Raw genomic sequence first — 21,357 nt, forward strand, 5'->3', positions numbered from 1 at the left:
CTTCTACTCACGTTTCTATGGTGGTAAAACTCCTGCCAAGTATATACGATATCGTTCAAATAATCGAACGTATCGCGTTTAAATTTAAGAAGTTTCCTCTGTTCTATGTCTGCTTTGTAGTTGCTCAATTTGGAATTAATATCTTCCAATAGTTGTGTAAGATCCTCGGCTGACTTGAATTCTGAGAGCTGTGTTGTAAGTGCTTCGATGTCCTTGTCGATAGATGTCAATGACTTGGAAAGTTCCTCAATCGTGAGTAAAATCAAGTCTAGTGAGCACTTATTCAGAATTTGGTCCCATTTGGCAATAAATGCTTTGCTCTCGCTGCAGAGAGTAGGTCTCAGATAGACCCTCAGGCCTCTAGGTATTCTCTGTGATTTGTAATATTCCACTAAGGTACTAGCGTGTAATTTTTGCAATATCTCGCGTCTAATGAGTTTTTCTAATTGGAAAATTAGTTTGTAAGGGCTGACTTTACTCTGTAACGATTGATCTGTGTCCTTAATGAGTGCTAATATGCGTTTAGCTTCTTCCGCATCAAATGCAAGTGTGGTTGCGTGTTTATCTGTAATCTCATTAATGCAAGAAAATGACATAGTTACAATGAAAATAACTAATGTAAGGGTGCTGACCACTTGGTACGTGCCACACTGGAAGCCCAGTACATATGGAGAATAAAGAATTGTGGACAGTGGTGCACACCTAGAAATATATAAGTAAAAATATCAAATAATAAATCTCAATCCAGCAAAGCTGGTTCAGGAATTTTCAGGTGCGGGGGAGGAAAAAAGGCCTTGGCACAAAGCCTAAATCAATAAAGAGAAACGAAAGAGGACCCAAAAGTGGGGCCCTCCCGTCCCCTGCACACTAATTACTGATGCCACAAAGGGCATTCAAACATATAAACATAACAGTAGTTTGTCAATTGAAAGCATAACAGTTTATTTGGCAAAAAGACAACATTTGCCTAGAGGCACATTCAGTTGCAAGATATAATTGGTAACATTTAGCATATTAAAAACTGCGAAGAAGCAATAGATGATGCAGAAGGAATGCTGTCCAATTATAGGGTGGCCAACGCGTTTCGAGGAGTCCCTCTTCTTCAAAAGGGCCTAATTGGACTATTTTCAACAATTCAAGGAAACAGAAGAAATAATTCATTTCAATGCCAGTGGAATACTAACAAACAATACATATCGCAAGATGCTGGGGCGATGGTGAACAGCAGAAAAATAGAAAAATAAAGTCCAGGCAAGCAGGAATAACTCGTGCAAAGGTAGGTAAAACAAAAGACCTTACCAAGTGTTGTCAGAAGAACTGAGGGAAACCTAGGGGTGTGGAAGGGTTCCAGGACTCACGCGGACAGGTTCAAGGTGCCACGGAAGCAGCAGGAAAGCCAACTGCAGATCCAAGAAACCCCACCTGAACTCGTTCCTGGAGCGGGTTACTTAGAACTTGGCAAGAGCACGTGATAGCAGGAGAGTCCGTAGAGTTCCGAGTCAGTAGGACGAAGACCGGGGGCAATCCACAATTAAGTCCATAAACGGTCCGAGGTCGGCAGGCAAGTAACAATCCAAAGCCAAGGGTAATCCAAACACAATCCGTGAGAGGAAGTCGGGTACAGGTTCCAAGAGTAAACACAAGAAGCACAAGAGCCAAACAGAGTTTCCGGAAGAAAAAACAGCTGTGAAGCGCGGTACGAAAGCAAATTACGGCCTTTGTACTAAGCGCTTCCTGATCACGTGACGTGAGGACCGAGACTCTGGGTCACGTGAATGGATGGAAACGGCAACGCGACGAGGATGCGTTCCTCGAAGCGTGCTGCTTCCTAGTCTCCAGGGCAACTGCCAATGAAGAAAAGGTCGTAGGCGTGAATGCAGGGTGCAAACCTTGGGCCGGTGTTGCGCCCGTCCGCGGGCCAAACCGGATTGCCAACGTGAGCCCTGGAAACCGTGAGAGTTGCGTGAAGTGAGTTGTGGGGGTTGTGAGGTCAGTCGGGCTGAAGGGGACCTGGGTTCACTAGTGGAATGAGCAGAGGGTATGACACAGCACAAGTTTACCGAAAAGATCACAGCCGTCCGTGATGTTAGCAATATTTTGTAATTTGATAACAGCACTCTCATGGAGTTTCTTCGCTGTTTTACTTGTTTCAGCAAAAACAGAGGGCTGTGATCTTTTCGGTAAACTTGTGCTGCTCTTTGACATATGCAGCTTTGGATCTCTTTAAGCCCTATTGAGCGGGTTTCAGGTGAGCTTATATTTTAGTTTCTCACTGTTGTAGGCCTTCCATTCATAATCCAGCACTTGTGTTTATTGACTTATTTAGTGCATTCTGTTTTGGCTTTGGGTTAGGTTACAGTCCTGTAATCTCCAGAGAGGCTGGCTTCACCATCTTACATTGGCCTTTACAGCAGCCTGGTTGTCATCAGGTCAGTGTTAAAGTTGTCTTCAGGCACAGTATTTTACACTAGCTGAGCTCACATTCACATATATGTACACATATATATATATATACATTTATACATGTGTATATATATATAATTTTATTTGTTTCAGATTCAGTTAGGCTCTGAAGACTCTTTTCCACTATGCACGGTTTCTCTTATGGGAGTCACTCACCCTTGGCTCTGGTATTCACAGCTGTTTGATTGGGACTCCTATATGCTTATTTTCATTATGGTATATATGGTGCCCAACTGTTGTGTTTTAAATAACTGAGGCTGCCTTCAGCAGCCTTGTTTTCTTTTTAAATCCACTTGGCAGACAGTCGGCTACAACTTAGGTTCTTCATGTATTAGTTTACAGCCATGTTTGTGTGTGTTTTTTACAGAATGGTAACATCTACCTCATGAGGAAGACATTGTGTCAACCACCACTATACCTCGAAACCGGTCGAGATACATTTTACAGGGATGCGATCTTTGTGCTTTGTTCTTGTTTGAACCACCCTGACAATATATTGTCAATTGATTCTATTGCTTGTGAACACGATAATAATGTTTGTTATTGTGGGGAACAGTTATGAACTCCTTTTCCCCATATGTTTTTAGTATGGTTTTCTTGTCTTTTAGCATTTTGGATGTTTGTCACTGTATGATGAGTTGTGTTTGAATGTTGCACCATGAATGGCAAGTATGTGTGATGATGTTTTAGCCTATTTTAGGCATATTGTAGCTGCTGTTTTGCAATGTTTAAGTGATTAGTGTTTAATAATTTGTGATTTAGTCACCATTTTTTCAATTTTGTATCACTTTAAATAAATTTTGATACAGCACTATAAATATTTCTTTCTCTGGACATATTTTTTCTGTTTATTGAAAACGTTGAAACGTATACTGCCTCCCTTTCCAAGAAAATGCAAACTGCTCTTGACATTCTTCTGCAATCGGTATGGTGAAAAATGCATTCTCCAGATCTATCACCGCGTACCAAGTTCCTTTGAACTTCTGAACATTTTCAATCAAGGTAACTGCATCTGCAACTGCGGGTACTAACGGAGAAGTGTACTTATTCAACTCATGATAGTCCACAGTTATCCTATAGCTTCCGTACAGCTTCTTAACCAGCCAAACCGGATTGTTCCAAGCCATGGTTACAGGTCGTAGCATGCCTGTTTCGACATATCCCTTAATGGTGCCTGAAATCTACTTCTGCCCCCCTGGAATACGATATTGTTTTACAGATGCCTGTTTTGTGGCTAAGAGAACCTGCACTGAGGGCATTTTCAACTTCTCCACAAGAACTGGAGTATACGTCAATGCAATCAACCCAAATTGATAGGTTTTACCTCCCAATCCTAGTGTCAACCCCTCCAGAATATCAAAGCCAATAATGTTTTTGGTTATGGGAACAATCAACACTTAGTATTTAGTGCTTTTCAAATTACCCATTTTTAGTCAACTTTGGTTTGGACTGCAGCGGTCTCTTTCCCTCCTAGTCTTGTAATGGTGAAATGTTTGCCATTAAGTCTCAACGGATACCCATGAATCAATGAGGCCTCCGCCCCTGTATCAATTGCGTATTTCCTGATTGGAAGAATAACTTCACATTCACATGAGGCCGTCTGTCTCCCTTAATTCGGGCAACCGCTACCAGAGTTTCACCACAATCCTATTCGTATTTTGAATGCACATATTTGGACTCTGTCTCCAACATCGCGCTCACAACTTTCTGTAAATCAGCATAGGTCGGCTAATATGGTGACGTCGTCCCCATGCACTCCTCATCCGCCGCCTCCTGAGGCAGCGCGGAAGGGACCTTGCCCCCATTTGGCTTATTCGCATCTTGTTTGTACCGCTCTTTTCCTTCGAGCCCTCTCTTTTTATATAGCTGATACATTTCTCGGGTCTCGATTCCATCAATGTCTTCTCGTGGCCCTCCATCTTTTAGTAGCGCCAAAAACATATTTTCTGGATACACTGCGCCCCCTCTCTGTCTCTCTAGCGGGGTCTTTCTTCTGTCTTGTCACATTCTCCAAGGTCTGCCAACTGTCTGATAGCATCCACCACCTCATCCGTTATTTTACCGGTCATCCCCATTAGCAGAGTCATAATGACATTTTTGTATGCCAGAGGAGCAGTTCGAATGATTGTATTCTGGGCTGAGACCGATAATGCTACTAAACCCATATGATCGGGATCCTCAACATGGATGGCTTCTTTCATTGCATGCTCTCTTAGCCTCTGAATTGCCTCTCTCAATGTATACCATTTCTTCTCCTCACTAGGCTAGGCCGATGTAATTGGATATTTGCGCTTACACCCTTGAGCAGCCAACTGTAATAATGACACTTGGCCTCCGTCATCATCATGAGGTAGCCCTGCGCACAATACCTTCTGAACATGTGTTTTCTGTGACAAGGGCAGACTTCTTGAGGCATCCGTCACGTCCACAAGAAGACCAACCGCACCTCTGTCAAATAATCTGACCATCCATGTTAACAGAGGCTCAGCAGCCCTCTTTTTCAATCAGTTAATTATTTCCCCAGCCTCCTGTTGAGAATAGTCCTCTAACGTTGTCAAATCCACTAAACCCTGCCAGGATTATTCAGATTTGGCCCAGCTCGCCTACGCATGACTGGTTTAACAGTCACCTCTTTCCGACCAGGTTCTGGTTTGGACAGCACTTCCCTCTCCAACCCACTCTCTGAACTAGTACTGTCGAACACATCTCCATCCCACTGGTCGGGGTCCCAATCAACCCCTGCGCAGGCAATCACCATTGCTACCTTACGGGTATGCACCCTCCCTCTACTCTTTCGATATTTGTATCGGGCGACTCACAGCAGCTTGCTCGGCTACTGCTAGATATTTATCCTATTTGTCATGATACAACTTCATTTGAAGCTGCTGCATTAACACAATCGGTTTCTTAGCCGCCAGCTCTTTTTCCAGTCTTAGGACACTCGCCTGCAACTCTACATTCTGTTTATGCACCCTTCTGAATGCATCTAACAAAATCCAATGTCGTCTACCTAAAGCCGAACACTCCTTTCCCCTTTCTGCAGGTACCTGTTGCAGGCAACCCGCCACCTCGGCCGGATTCGCCTCTCCTATGCTGATATCCCAGGTCTCACTCAAACTTATGCCAGATGCCCAAGTCTGTGCCAATTTGTCATATGGACTCTTTGTCAATTCTGGAATCGTCACTTCAGGACAGTTTCCGCCTGCAGAGCTTCCTTCTTTCCTCAATAGGGAATTTGTGGTGTCAATTAATGTTTCACGTCTCTATCAACAATACCTTAAAACACAACCACTTTCTTCTTACACACCAAAAAAGAATTGCCTTTATGAGTCCAAGCTCCAAGTTCGTCAGGCTCTTTGGCATCAACATTAACACAAAGACCCTGCTCACAGCACCATTATGTTTTGCTTTTCTGTCACGTGTAATGACCCTAAAACCACTTACCTTATTACACAGACCAAAAGTTCTTGGATTCAGGGAGGCAATAATCCACACTTAGACCAACAATTGGAATGTAATCGGCTCTTTACAGGCGCTTTTATTCATACAAAATATAAGCATACAAATGACTATTGGAGTAAATGCAGGTGGTTATACATATATGATATGATGGGTTATTTATATCGCGCTTAATACCCAGAGGTTTCTAAGTGCGGACCCGGGGATCAAACCTGTGTTGCTCCGTGTCGTCTTGCTTCCAAGGCGAACACGTTGCAGCTGAGCTATCCTCTCATAGACACACAAACAAGGATATTTACAGACAAGGTCTGCATCACCGTTAGTGCAGTTGCAGGAGAATGATTCATCTCGCCCACTATGATACTACCCAGTTTCAAGGCAAGTAGGCAGAGAGATCACACGTGCTAACGGGGTCTGGAGCAGAGCGTCCTCCCTCTCAGCGAGACTTCATCACCCGGGGTTCCAATTCTCTATATACCACCAGGATACCTCTTCTCTTATGGGGGGAAAAATCCCAGCCCAACTTAGGTTTCTAACCGTCCCCGGCCACAGGACAGACAGCAAGCATGGGGAGCAAAGAGCAGAAAAATCCAGTCAGTAGTGGAAAAACCCAATTTGTCTCTCGCACGCTCTTTCCGAGCACCCCTTGTCACTGCACCTGCACAACTCTGACTCCCTTCTTGGCTCGTCCTTGAGCGAGCAATAAAACAGCTTTCCTCCACAATGAGCTCATCTACTTCATAATATAATATCTTAGCCGCGGCAGAATTCATGTCTGCTAACTGAGCTCACACAACTTTCATTGCAGTTTCGAAGTGAATGTCCAAAATGGCTGCGCACCGGCGCCATATTGTTTTTTAGCAAATTATCACACACGCATTACAAGATCTAAAGGCCAAAATGAAATAGTCAACAGATTCTATTGGTGCAATATTTTTGCAGATATTAAAACGCCCATTGCGTCAAAAGACCGACCCACAAAAGCCTCCTCCAGCACCCTTGCAACCCTACCCATAATAGAGGTCCCCTTTTCTAGAATAGGGATAAATATTGTAGAACCCTTGGAACATTCCAAACTTGGAAATCGATATATACTTGTCATATTAGACTATGCGACTCGTTATCCGGAGGCCTTCTGCATGCGGTGCAACACCTTGCAACAGATATGAAAACATCTCATCCCATTTTTATCATGGGTAAGTCTCCCTAGAGAAATTCTTACCGATCAAGGCACAATGTTCATGACTAATCTCATGGCTGAGGTGAAGGAAATCCTTCAAATTAAAACTCTCAGAACATCTGTAAATCACCCTAAGGCAGAAGGTCTGTTTGAACGGGCACCGCCGTTAACATCTCCACGATTGATCTGGCCAAGGGCGATTGGCAGGTCCGCATGAACCCTAAAGATAAAGAAAAGACCACTTCTCCAACCCTAGAGGGCTATTTAATTTCAAGGTCCTTCTATCTGGGTTTCATGGTGCAGCGCCACATTTGAAAGGCTAATTGACCAGTTACTTCAACCCTATACCAGTTTTTGTGGGGCCTATCTAGACAACATCATCATACAGAGCCATTCTTGGGATTAACATTTGACCCATCTTTATCAGATCACAAAAGCCTTACGCCGGGTTGGACTAAGCGCCAACTCAAAGAAATGCCAATGCCCAGTCGGCTGTAAAGTACCTTGGGTTCTTTGGTGTAACCGTATGGTCCAACCTCAACTAGAGACAGTTAAAGCCATGAAAGAAACTTCCACACCTAAAACCAAAAGAGATATCAGGGCATTTTGCCGTTAGAAGGCTATTATAGATGATTAATTCCCAAATGTTCATCTATTACTTCATGCCTAACTGACAAACTGAAAAATGGAGAACCAAAAAAGATAAAATAGGAAAGGAAGATCAGGCCTGCGATGATACGTCTTTGCACTGGAAAACAAATGCAACTTAATGAGAAGTTATGAAATAAATGCGACAAGCCCTCATCAAGTGGTTAAGTGAAGATACATTGTCCATGCTATTTATCGCAAAGTCAAATTCTCTCCTTCTAGCTTTCATAAGCAATTGTTGTTTTGTAATCAAAGACAATTCCCAATTATTTGCACAAAATGGACCACTTCTTGTACCAGGGGTAAATAACATAGGATGCAGCATTTGCTGGTTCTTCCCTCACATGCACGATATTAGGGTTCACCACCGGAACAGAATGAAGTTCACGAAAATACTCTAAAAACCTACATTCAGCCTGAACACCAATCCTTGGAACCCCATACTCCAAAGCAAGGGGAGATCCCGGTGTGCTTGATGTCAAACCCAGCAGCTTTCTCATGCAAATGTACAAGATGCGATCCAAAGAAGTGCAGCTCACGCTTCCCCAGGTCTCACTACCATAGAATATGCCAGAATAAATCTTGGCCTCCAGCACCTGAATACATTTATCAAAACGGACACCACCGACATTTTAATAAAATCTTCTAATCCCTCCCAGGCTTGTACTTGAACGATTATCTTCTAGTGCTAAATGTGCAGACCACAGGCAGTGGCTTGAAAACGTTACTCCCAAATGGCAATATGAATCAGCCAGCTATAAATAATACACTTGTACCCTGTCCGACTGCACCTGTCCTATTGTAATCACTTCAAGGTTCTAATATAGAGTCTGCATAGATTCATTTTATGTTTAATGTCACAAACTGATAGTACAATGGGTTCTTGAGTGTTAAAGTCCTCAAAACATGATCAATGTGTACAAACATTTCCAAAGACACAGCCAACAGGTGTTTCGACCACCGGTCCTTGTCAAGGCTAACAAGTGGCATGAATCCCAAGTCTAATATGAGTGACGTTGCATGTCGCTCGATTGAGTGGTCTACCTGATGGGTAAAGTATCTCCTATTATTCTTCTGGCAGTTTATTTTGATCTCATAGTTCAAAGGTGAAAGAAGTGCCTCTCTTATATATACAGGATAAATCCTTGAATTCAAGCCGCAGAGTGTCCTGTAAGGAATGGCCGCTCAGATGCGCAGACAAGCCCAGTCCAACAGGGAACACGAGTGTTACTTGTTGATTCTTTTGAGGCAGGGGAATAGCCTCATTGTGCCCTGGACAGCAGCTCTCTGCACTCTGACCATATTAGGGACAGCCCCTCAGTCTTAACACTATAGACCAGTTATAGATCCTTCAGTTTTAATTTTAGACTGTTGACCTTAAAATAATCGGATGCATATTTAAGGCTACTGGCAAGTCCCAGCATACAGTCCCGCTTAGCTCAGCATACATTTTTGGTAAGATTAATTTATACCAGGCACAAGATTTCAGAAACAAGGAATATTTGACATAATGATTTTTTTACTGTCTAGAGACGAGTTATGAATGACAGTTCCGCCACTTATTGATTATCCGTGGATGACGGAAATGGCCACATATATATTTTTGCTACATTCACGACGCTTACAGTATTAAACAGGTCAGTCGTGACATTTCCAATATGGGTTATGTTCAAGAATATGAAGTATAGTTTATGCACTATATCGATATGGCAAACACTTAACAGCACTTTCCTCTACTTCTTTCCCTTTTCTCTTTTCTGGTGCAACCTTTCTGAAGACTCCACAACACGTATGTACACACCTTTTGCTTATCATTGCTTCATACTGTTGGATTGGTCATTTCCATGAACTGGGATAATCCACAATGGCCGATGCCATCACGATATGTTGGTTTGAATTGCTCTAACAATATTACTATGGGAAACTTTTGAAATCTTGAACGTGGTAACGCTGTGTTGAATATTTTGACACATAATGCTAATGGATTGTGAATTGCACACGATTGGATTCTTTTTGTTTGATACATATGAATATGTTGATTTGATGTTTGATGATATTGACCTAAAAGGCCCTGAAGAAGGACAGAGGTGTCCGAAATGCATTGGCCCTTGTGAATGCATCTGCAAAATTGTGCTAACAGTTACCTAATTCCTAATTTAATTGAGGAATGGAATATAAAATGTAAGTGAAGAAACATTAAATAGTGTCAAAACATTTTTTTAATTAAGAAAAGCCAACCTTTTGGCAATTGGGAGAGCAGCCCACGCCGCTGGCTTGTTAGCCAAGGTCCTTCTTTCACTTTTGTAGTGTGCTTTTTCACAGTGGCACCTTTCCACTGGGTTTGCACCCCATGCAGAGACAATAACTTGTTATAAGAAAATAATTTATTTTGAGGTAAGCGCTGTGCACACTCAACGCCTTTCAGAAAATTACCTCTTGCCTGCTGTGCATTATCCAAGATTTCTGCCATCTTTTCTTTGGACAATTTTTTGAATCAAGGTCCGAGGACAGATTGTGTCACGGCTCGCTCCCTTCGCTCCCATTCCCGCCACTTGGGGGCATGTTTTGGGGTTTATTCCCTACTGGACATTTCCTTCGAACCCTATGCTACAGTGTTCTGATGAATTGGGAACGTTAAACCCTTATAATCCAAGTTACTTCCCTTCCGGATCCATTCCAGGTTTTTGGCAGCCAGCATGTTACTTAAATCAAATGACTATGTTTCCCGGAATGCCTTGGCTCACTGCTTCACCTCCTGCTTCCCAGAATGCCTGGCTCACTGCTTCATCTCCTCTCTGGCAGCCAGCATGTTACTTAAATCAAATGACTATGTTTCCCAGAATGCCTTGGCTCACTGCTTCACCTCCTGCTTCCCAGAATGCCTGACTCACTGCTTCGTCTCCTCCCTTGCAGCACAAGGCTGGGTGGAGAATAGGCAACACCTGTGGCTGCAGGTGCAGCAGGCGGCACGCCTGAGGGGTGTGCTCGTTTAGCAGCTTTAAAAGCCTCAGTTTGCTTCAGTCCGGCGCTGGTCATTGTAGCAGTGTTCCTGTTGTGACTAGTCTCCTGTTCCTTGTTCCTTGTTCCTGGTTTCTGTGCCTTGTACCTAGTTCCAGTCCCTAGCTTTTGTGCCCAGTTCCTTAGCTCCTGTATCTTGTTCCTCTGCCCTGGATTTCGGATTATGTGCTAATTGATTTATGCTTTTTCCTTTCTGTCTTCCTCTGTCTGCAGACAGCCTTTCTCTGTACTTTACTATTTGATGCAGCCCAGTTTGCCGGTGTTTTCTGTCCCTTTATGCTGCCCTGGTTACTGAAAAGCATGATGTATTAATATTTACTTTCGTAGAATTAGTGACTGCCTTTTCTCCTTGGATTGGGTGGGAAAGGTTTCCTTTTGTGATATCATTTTCCCTGCTCCTGATCCTACTTTATTGAGATTCCACTCCATGTTTTCCATTACACTTCTGCATTCATTTTCCATTGATTATTAGGTGTGGGTTTGTTGTTACAAGTTCCAGAGTGTTCCCCTTTTAGTTTTCCTCACGATTTATTATCACGATTCAGACTTGCCTTTCACTAGGGTTTATGTATTTCGTTATCTTTAACCCTTTGCTTTTACAGCCTTCTGGGTCCCTGTTTGATCTACAGGGTTCGTGAAACTACTGACATTCAAGTGGTCTTTCCGGTCCTCGTGAGTACTGTTTATAATTTCCTTATTCAGTATTCTACAGATTGTCAGTTCACAGAATCTGTCCTTGCTTGCCCGCTACGTGGGTTTAGCGCTGTCAGTATCTGTAAGAGCATAGTGGGTAAAGAGTTTGCCGACTTTTCCTTTCAGTCATAAGGAGGTCCTAAGTGTTTACCCCACATCCCTTTTCCTATGTTGGTAATCCTGTTTTACCTTATTGACGTTCCTGGGTTTTACATATATACACAAGACTTGGGTATTATATACACGTTGTTAGATTCAGAGTTGTTCACAGTGCAACTGTGTGCATTTTCCCTTTTGCCATAGTATGCCTTCTTCCTTTCTTAACAGATTGTCACATACAGAGAGGGACTTTAAAATAAGGAGTGACGACTCTGTAGTCCACCCAAGAATTAAAGGATTGTGATCACTTAACGGGCACAGGCATACCTCAAAATGTTCCGCCCTTCAAAAAGAATAACAGTCGACTAGACAATAATCAATTAAAGAATTACTGCCAGCATGACTGAAAGTAAACGTGGGGGGGATCGTTGCCCGCAGACCTCCCGATAAAACACCATGTGGGCAGACGTCCGATTTATTTCTCCTGGGGATCAACCCAGCAGCTTCTAAGAGGATCCTCTCAGTAGGCGTCCCCATATCCGACAATTTGGCATTAAAGTCGCCCACCATGACTATACTTGACTCGCCTTCGCATAGTAAGAAATCTGCCAACCAGCCATTAGGACATGGAATATTTTATAAGTCCTCCTTCGGCTAGAGGTAGATATTCCTTATAAGTAACCTAGAGTCCACCCTGTTCCCCTGTGTAATAGATGTCAAAAGAATTTGGTCTGATGGTGCAGAAATATGTATGGGGCCCCACTCCCCCGCATATCGTACCGAAATAGCAAGGCCCTTATGTAACCTACCAGCCCCCTCCCGTATAGCCGGACAGATTGTTATCCAATAATCCAGAAAGTATTTCACCAACAGAGAGACATCACACAACCATGTCTCTTGAAAGCATAATATATTGAAATTTCTTAGCCAATGTAGCCAGTCGGAATCTTCTAATTTATTAGCCACCCCGGCCGCATTCCAGCTTAGCAGTCGAGCAGCAGATAAAAGGAGATTAGACAGATGTTTCCTCTTGCTACAGCCTTTTTGACAGCCTTTAGGCTGTACCTGCTTATGCTAGTGCTAGGTTCAATATGGTAGAAGCTGCCCAGCCTAATAAGTCCATGAGCTGGTTTGCCCCCTACTAAAGTGACCCCATAGGCATGGTCTGTTGTACAAAACTGTATACTAACTCCTTAGCCTGACTCGCGATATTAGCCATTGAAAAGAGTGGCCGAGGCAGCCTAGGCTCCAGTTCTTCCCTGGTCAGGTCTATAATAAAGCCACCCGAAGGCTGGAATGAGCTGGAGGGCCTGATCTTACAGGGGTAGAGCTAGCATCAGATTTTGCCAGGCCATTTCCGACATACCAGGAGTCATGGAGATGGCAGATTGCAGCCCTTACATCCTTGTAAACCTCAATATCTTTGTCCGCTTGCACCTCGCGACAGTTTAAAGTGCACGACCGAAGATGAGTATTTGCAAAAGAGAAGCAAACATTGCAACCCTTAGAATACATGCAATCAGAGGCAATTCGTATGCAGGGAAACCATTTTAAAGAAATATCATTGACTCCAAGGACTTCAGACAAAGCTCTAATAAGCATTCTCGCATAGGAGTTTTTGTTTCCATGCGTTAGACCGTTAAAACAAAATATTAAACTATTCTCTCTCCAGCTCATCAGACAATCAGTGGTTAGATGCAAGTTGCTAAATTTCAACACGTGTTGAGGGATCCCTGTGAGTGTCCCAGAGCCTACATGCTCCAGCTCCAACTCAGTCCCCGAAGCTAACGGCAACTGAGATCCAGCGTGGGGAGCAAGGGGTGCCTCTGTGTGTACAGCTTGATTCTGGTCGTGTGACCCACATACCTTAGAGGCAATGCTTTGACCAGAACATAGACTAGGGGCTGGTGGGGCTGAGAGGGTTGGGGGGGGCAGCATGTTCAGAGATGCAATCGTCATGCACATCATGTGCTGATGGCATAAACTGGGCTTCAGAATTGTCCATACACGTATGGTCCAGATGAACCAAGACTGTCCCCCTTGTGCTGCCACCGGACACACCAATTCGCATTAAAGGCTGAGCCACAGGCTGAAGGACAGGAGATGCAGCAAAACTGTCAGAATTCCCCATCTGTAGTTCCGAAAAACAATCCACAATAACACTCGGAATAATAGGTATAGGTGGAAAAAATATCTAGACAAGGCAGGGATCAGGAGAAAGGAGGAGTGAGCCTCCAGCTGCTGCAGTATTAGCAATCTTAGCAGTAATTGATGCAGTAATGCAAAACTATCTGACAATGCCAGACCCTGGGCTAGAATGGGCTGACCTTCATGTTCTGACCTGCCTCTGCATACATTATTAGCAAAAACACTAGATTGCCTGCGGATGCAGTTCTCATAATGTTGATCAATCGAGGCCTTCAGGATCTCGAGGGTGGCTCTGTCCGACCACTCGGAGCTAGGCTGCAAAGAGGGTGCTGGAGAAATTGAAACATTCAGATGATTTGAAGGATTTAAGGGATCGATCTCGCACAGAGAGCACCCCCTGCACTCGCCTACACAATTCAGGGCTCCTTCACCGCATGGGGCCAAGGAGCGAAATAAGGATACTTCAGTGCTGGGTAGAGTAGGCGCGACCAGGGACTATGATATAAAAGACAATTCACCAGATAATCTCACAAGGCTATTTGTATCCCGCATGACAGGAAGCTCCTGCGGGGTCTGAGCCGGTCTAATAGCGCACTTACTTTGTAAAGCCCACTTGATTGTAGACTGCTTTAAAGAGTTATTACTTTTGCTTTTTGATTTAGAATATTACTGGTACACCTGGCACCTTTTTTGCTTCTTTTAGATAGTGGATGCCTCCTGGATACTCTACATGCGACAAGACTTGCTTTGCCCATCCTACTAGCTTACTTCGAATGAGTAGTGGGTCCTCAACCCCTACTGCCCTCTGCCGGACCAGTACAAAGTCACTGCTGTAGCTGCTCAGTACACCCCTCACTGCTCGCCTCTAAATAGACATTGCCACTGAGGTGAGATGCAGCCTAGCGGCTACCGCCACCGCCTCTCAACAAAAAACCCTAACGGTGCCCAGGAATCAAAAAACCGCTATCCCTCAGTCACAAGTGGCAGCCAAAACTGCACCATTTACTGGGCCCCAGGAGCTATGAGGCAGGTAGGCAATCTTCAGCAAGTGCTACTCACACACGGAGCTTGGAGCCTAAAGCCAGTAACAGCGGTGCATAGAAGATCTCACCAATCCTGGCCCCTTCACTAAAAAGTACAGTCTGCGCTTCCTGCAGCCCAATCCAGCACACCAGCCCACAAAGCCTATCAAGGAGTATACCTTGGCTCACCCTAGCATGCCTGGCGTTCGGCACACACTCACTTAAGTCTATCCTGTGTAGTGAAACCAACCTAAAAGTGCCCAACTTCAACAGTGAGTTTATACTCCAAACGGATGTCTCAAATGTGGGTCTAGGATCGGTTCTATGCCAAGTCTATGATGGAATAGAACATCCTGTGCTGTATATCAGCCGAACATTATTCCCCAGAGAAAGAAACTATGCCACGATAGATCTAGAGGCTTTATCAAACAAATGGGCAATAGGATATCTCTGCTACTACCTCACTGGGAGGAAATTCACCCTAGTTACTGATCACTCCCCTCTCCTATTGCTCAGCTTGAGAAAAGACACCAACCCTCAGATCATGCACTGGTTTCTTGATCTACAGCCCTTTTTTTTAGCGTGGAACATTGCAAGGGTAAGGAACAAGGGAACGTGGACTTCCTAGCAGAAGAAGAGGCAGTGCTGTTACGACAGCACAGAAGTGAAGAGCAGGAAGGTGTTAGGAAATACACTCCGTGTGGAACAAATTGAGGAATAGGCATCCTTACCATTCAGACTTTACAGCAAGATGGTGACTCTTACACGCCATTGATATTCCACATGAGCATTCTAGCTCTTTTCAAGATGGCACCCGGGACGACCAATTCCGACACTCATTTCTAACTTCGGATTACAGGTTGATCTGTGCGTCGCTACTTTGTGCATTCGCTTCCTAATACTTTGTTCCTGTTACTTGTAATTTGAAAAGGCTCTGCCGTTTACTTCCATTCTGAGCGATCTTTGCTCCCTCTTCCCTGTCCATTTGCCTGTTCCCGTTTTCTCTATGTTGCTGCTCGCTCTCCATAGCCGTTCTTCCCTGTAATCCCATTCAGTGCCTTTCCCGTGGCTGCGTCTTTTCTTAGCTGTTTCCCTTCTGAGCTTTCCCTTTCTTCCCTTACTTATTCGTCGCACTATACACCTTACATTTACTATCTAGGTTAATGACTTATGTAAACCTCTTTCCACTCTGTTTCTTTCTTTCTATTCTCTCCTATTCTTTCGGCAGAGTGATTCTAGGTATGCCGCCTCTCTGCCATTTTTCTCCTACCTTCCTCCTCTTGCTTTATTAATTCGCACTTCTGCATTTAGCTTGCCTATCTTGGTTATTTGTTGCTTTTCTCTTCTTCCTTGCTACACTTTGCTATCTCCTCTTCTGTCTATTCCTGGTCACCATTTCTTCAGTCCTCCTTAAGCTCCTTCTTCCTTAATTGCTGGAGTCCGGTGCTGCTGCTATTTTTCATTACTCACTGGCTGTTGTACTTACTGTCAGCCGCCCGGATTCTGAACTTGCCTCTTGCTGCACAAATCAATCTCTGGCTACTGTGAATTCCATCCTTCAAGTGGATATTGGACAATACTTGCTGGCCAATACTTACTGTCACAACACTGCATCCCTTCAGGAGAAAGGATGATCCAACCGTTTAAGAACCTTTTTCATCTGTTCGGGTGTTCTTCCCCAAGAGGGTTTCCCAAGGGTGCTGCCCAACTTGTCACTGAGTCTTGTAGTCACCTCAGGACTCTGGATACCTGGTGGGCTACTCCCACAAGCATCACATACATCTCTACAGAGAACTGTAAGTACGATTCTAATAGAAGGAGTAAATAGACAGGCAAAGGACATGGAAGAAGGGAAGTGGAGGCATAGACAAGTTCTTGTTAGATTGGATAAGTCAGTTATCAAGGAGGTCAACATGGACCTAGAGGACAGATGTATTGCTTTGGGTAGAGGATTTGAGCAGGGAGAATGGGAGCCAGCACCCTACGCTAGTGCCGAGTATGCCTCTGTGCCTATCGAAGTATCAGGGGAGGTGATAACAGGAGTAGGGGACAAAGGTGAATGGGAGTCAGGTGTTGAGCAGGGAGAGCAGGGTGTAGTAGCTCCAACTCTTGTTCTAGTAGCAGCAACAGAGAGTACACCATGGGGTCCTAGTACACGCCATGGTACTCGCATGGCCATAGTAAGTAGTAGGAGAGAAATGGGGAAGCCCCAGTCAAAGCGGGTGTAACTCAATTTCCAAAGCTCCAGAAGGTCTGGGAAGGGTGTATTATGTGCTGTGGTCACACATGGACCGGAATAATTTGATGAAGACGGTTCGTTCGCTTACTGCAGGGGCGGGGAAGTGGATTTATGCATTAGAGAAGGAACAAGTTACTTACCTGTAACTGTTGTTCTCCAGCATGGGTCTGGCATGGATTCACATGCTCATGAATATTCCCAATCGTCAGGCTGGGAATCCTCGGTAAAGAAAAATCAGAATCAGTTTCGTTTCTGATCTGTCTTTCATAGTAGTAACCAATCACTGATCTCTGCGTCATACTGACCACAGCCAATGACTGCCATCTCCCTAAGCCCTGCCTCTGGCAGCCATCTTCAGATTTGGTAGCACGTGAAGTGGCAGTATGACCAAGTGAAGAGCCACAGAGGGGAAGGCGGGAGGGTTCGCATGTGAATCCATGCCAGACCCATGCTGGAGAACATTAGTTACAGGTAAGTAACTTGTTCCTTTTCCAGCATTGGGGTCTGGCATGGATTCACATGCTCATGAATAAAAGAATACATAGCAGTGCACACATGCACAACCACGGGAGGTGGCAACAGGCTCAACATTAAGCAATACAACAACTCAACATTAAGCATCTCTTACCTTCTCACCAGGCTCACCTTAGGCGAACAGGTTGTGCAGCACTGCTTGGCCGACCCTGGACTCCTCCCTGGAATCCCGGTCGACACAGTAGAATTTAGTGAAGGTGTGCGTCGACCTCCACGTAGCAGCCCTGCAGATCTCCAGCAGAGGCACACCAGATAGGAATGCCGTGGTAGCTGCGATCGCTCTGGTGGAGTGGGCTCTCGGACGGCCGGGCAGCGGTCGGTTTGCCAACCGATGACAGTACATGATACAGCCGGAGAGCCACCTGGAAATGGAAGCCTTTGAGAGAGCCTTCCCCTGATTGACAGGTCCAAAGTTCACAAAAAGTTGTGACGTCTTCCGAAAACTCTTCGTGCGGTCCACATAGAACTTCAGCGCTCTAGCTACATCCAGTGAGTGCAAAGTCCTTTCAGCCGGCGACGAAGGCGACGGGAAGAAAACTGGCAACACCAAGGGCTCGTTGAGGTGGAAGTCCGACCGCACCTTGGGCATGAAGGAGGGGTGCGTCCTGAGCACTGCCCTCGTGTCGTGAAAAGTCAAGTACGGGGGCTTGCAGGAAAGGGCCTGGATCTCTCCCACTCATCGTGCAGAGGTGATGGCCACAAGAAACGCTGTTTTCCACGACTGGAACTTCAACGGAGTTGAGTGCAGAGGCTCGAACGGAGGTCCCATGAGCTTGGTCAGCACCACGTTAAGCTCCCACGCCGGGGCCGGAGCCTTCACAGGCGGGAACGATCTGAACAGTCCCTTTCATGAATTCTTTCACCAGACAATGAGACCACAAAGACGTCCGTCCCGTGGTTCTGGTGTATCGGGAGATCGCATCAAGATGAATCTTGATGGAAGCGTGCGCCAGTCCAGCCTTGGCCAGCGTCAGTAAGTACGGCAGTACTTGAGGAGCCGTAATCCGTAGAGGGTTAATCTTCTGTGCATGGCACCAGACAGAGAACCTCTTCCATTTGTGTCCGTAGCATTTAATAGTTGAGGACGCCCTGGCCTTTGCAAGAACCTCTCTGCAGTCGGCCGGTATGTCGTATCCTCCAAACTCTAACGCTGCAGGAGCCAGGCCTGCAAGTTCAGCGACTTCGGGTCGTGATGGAGGATGGCGCCTCCTTCCCTGGAGAGAAGATCTGCGTCCACTGGCAGCTTGATTGACGGGGACGCTGACAAGTCCAGAAGGTCCCGAACCATATCTGCCTCGGCCACGCAGGTGCGACGAGGAACATCCTCCACCGTGACCTCTTGAACTGGTTGATGAGCCGGATCAGCAACGGCAATGGAGGGAACGTGTAAAGAAACAGGCCCTCCCAGGGGAACGAGAAAGCATCGCCCATGCTCCTCGGCTGGGGAAACCTGCTGGCGAACCTCCGGCACTTGGAGTGCGTCGCCGTCGCGAACAGATCGATCTGGGGAGTGCCCCACCGTCGGAAGATGCGGTCCACTAGATCGTGTCGTAGCTCCCACTCGTGGCACGAGCGCAGCTCTCTACTGAGCGAGTCGGCGATGGTGTTTTTTATTCCTGCCAGATGAAATGGCACCAGAAACATCCCTTGGGCGACGGCCCAATGCCACAGATCCTGCGCCTCCTTGGACAGGGCTGGGGATCTGGTACCGCCCTGCTTCCTGATGTACAACATGGTGGTGGTGTTGTCGGTGAAGATCCTCACCACCTTGCCCTTGAGGGATGGAAGAAAGGACCTGAGGGCCCAAGACACTGCCCGGAGCTCCAGGACGTTGATATGGAGGGACTTCTCCGTCGGGAGCCAAAGGCCTCTCGCGTGCAGATTTTCGGTGTGCGCTCCCCACCCTTCCAGGGAGGCATCCGTGGTCACTGTCTTCTGGTGGCCCGGGGTCTGGAAGTCCATGCCCGCCGTCAGATGCGCGCGGGTGCCCCACCACCGGATCGCTCGTCGGAAGGTCTTGTGGAGTGTGATCCTGTCCTCGAAGCTGCCCGTCGTCTGAATCCAGCACGCGTCCAGGAACTCCTGTAACGGGCGCATCCGAAGCCTGCACAGGCGGATGAGATAAATGCAAGTAGACATCATTCCGAGGAGGGATTTGATGGACCTCACCCTGGCCGCGTCCGCAACCAGCATCCGCTGCACCTTGCCCAAGATGGCCCTTGTCCTTTCCTCCGACGGAGAGGCCAGAAGCGCCACTGTGTCGAGTTTCGCTCCCAGAAACAGCTCGTCTTGCGCGGGCACCAGGTGGGACTTGGCGTAGTTTATGGAGAATCCCAGGTCCGTGAGTAGTTGGACGGTCCTTGCCGTGTGCTCCGCGGCGAGTTCCCTTGTCTGTGCTCGGATGAGCCAGTCGTCCAGGTAGGGGTAGACGTGGATCCCCTCCAGGCGCAGCCGCGCCGCCACCGGTGCGAGGCACTTGGTGAACACCCTGGGTGCTGACCTCAATCCGAAGGGAAGGGCTCTGAACTGGTAGTGACGTCCTTGGACCACGAATCTGAGAAACTTTCGGTGTCACTTTAGGATGGGGGTATGGAAGCAGGCATCCTCCAAATCCAACGACGACAGGAAATCGCCCTCCTCCAGCTGACCCAGGACGTGCTGCAGGGTGACCATCCGGAACTACTGTGCCTTGATGAATTTGTTCAGTCGTCGTAGGTCCAGGATGGGACGCCATTCTCCCATCTTCTTCTTCACGAGGAAGTATCTTGAGTAAACTCCAGAGCCCCGAAGCCTCTTTGGGACGAGCTTGATGGCGCCTTTCTTGAGCATCGCCTTTACCTCAAAGAGAAGTTGAGGGACGTGATGTTCCTTCCTGGCCACGGGGGGGGACGCGCGGGCACTTCTTTAGAAACTCGAGCGCGTGACCATGGGCCAGGGCGTCCAGCACCCAACGGTCGGTGGAGATGGACTCCCACACACTGACGAAGCTCGCCAGCCGGCCTCCCACCGGGGTGCTTCGGTGGGGGCCCGACCCCACGGCCGGTTCAGTCCTGCTTCGACGAGGCTTTGCCGCCTTGTCCTCCCTGGCGACGACGGAGGGGTCCGCCCGACTTACCTCGTCCCCTGTAGGCTTCCTGTGACGATGAACAGGCCGCTTGACGATAGGTGGAAAATCCGCCGCCGGAACCTTTGGAGGCACCCTGCTTGCCTCCGCCGCTCAGAAAGGGCGGCCGTCGTTGCTGGAGAACACCAAGAGCCCGGGCCGTCTCCGTCTTGATGGCTTGTAGGGAATCGTCCACTGTTTTCCCAAACAGGTTGCTCCAGTCGAACGGCATGTCCAAGACTCTGGTCTGCACGTCCTGCCGGAAGTCAGTTGCCTTGAGCCATCCACGCCGTCTAAGGCACACGCCCTTGCCCAACTGGCGAAATCCAGTGTCAGCGATGTCCGTCGCTATCGTAATGGCGTGGTCCGACACCACTTCTCCTTCCTGCAAGATCTCTAGGGCCTCCGCCCTCTTGTCGTCTGGTAAGAAGTCCAGCAGGGGGGCGATTTTGTACCACAACTCCCTGTCATAGCGGGCTACGATAGCCAAGGCGTTGGCAGCCTTTATCGTCGTCGCTGCCGATGAGATGACTCTGCGTCCCATCGTGTCCAATTTCTTTCCCTCGCCGTCCGGCGGGGAGGTTGACATAGAGGCCGAGGCCCCCCCCGCTTTCTTCCTGGCCGCCACGGAGACCACCGAGTCCGGGGTCGTCTGTGCCCGAAGGTACAAGGGGGCCGCGTCCGGGACCCGGTACTTCTTCTCGTACCGATCCCTTCTCGCAGGCGTTGTGGATGGGTTCTTGAGGAGGGC

The sequence above is a fragment of the Ambystoma mexicanum genome, chromosome 1p (assembly GCF_040938575.1).
Source record: "Ambystoma mexicanum isolate Mex_15411 chromosome 1p, UKY_AmexF1_1, whole genome shotgun sequence".
NCBI lineage: Eukaryota > Metazoa > Chordata > Amphibia > Caudata > Ambystomatidae > Ambystoma > Ambystoma mexicanum.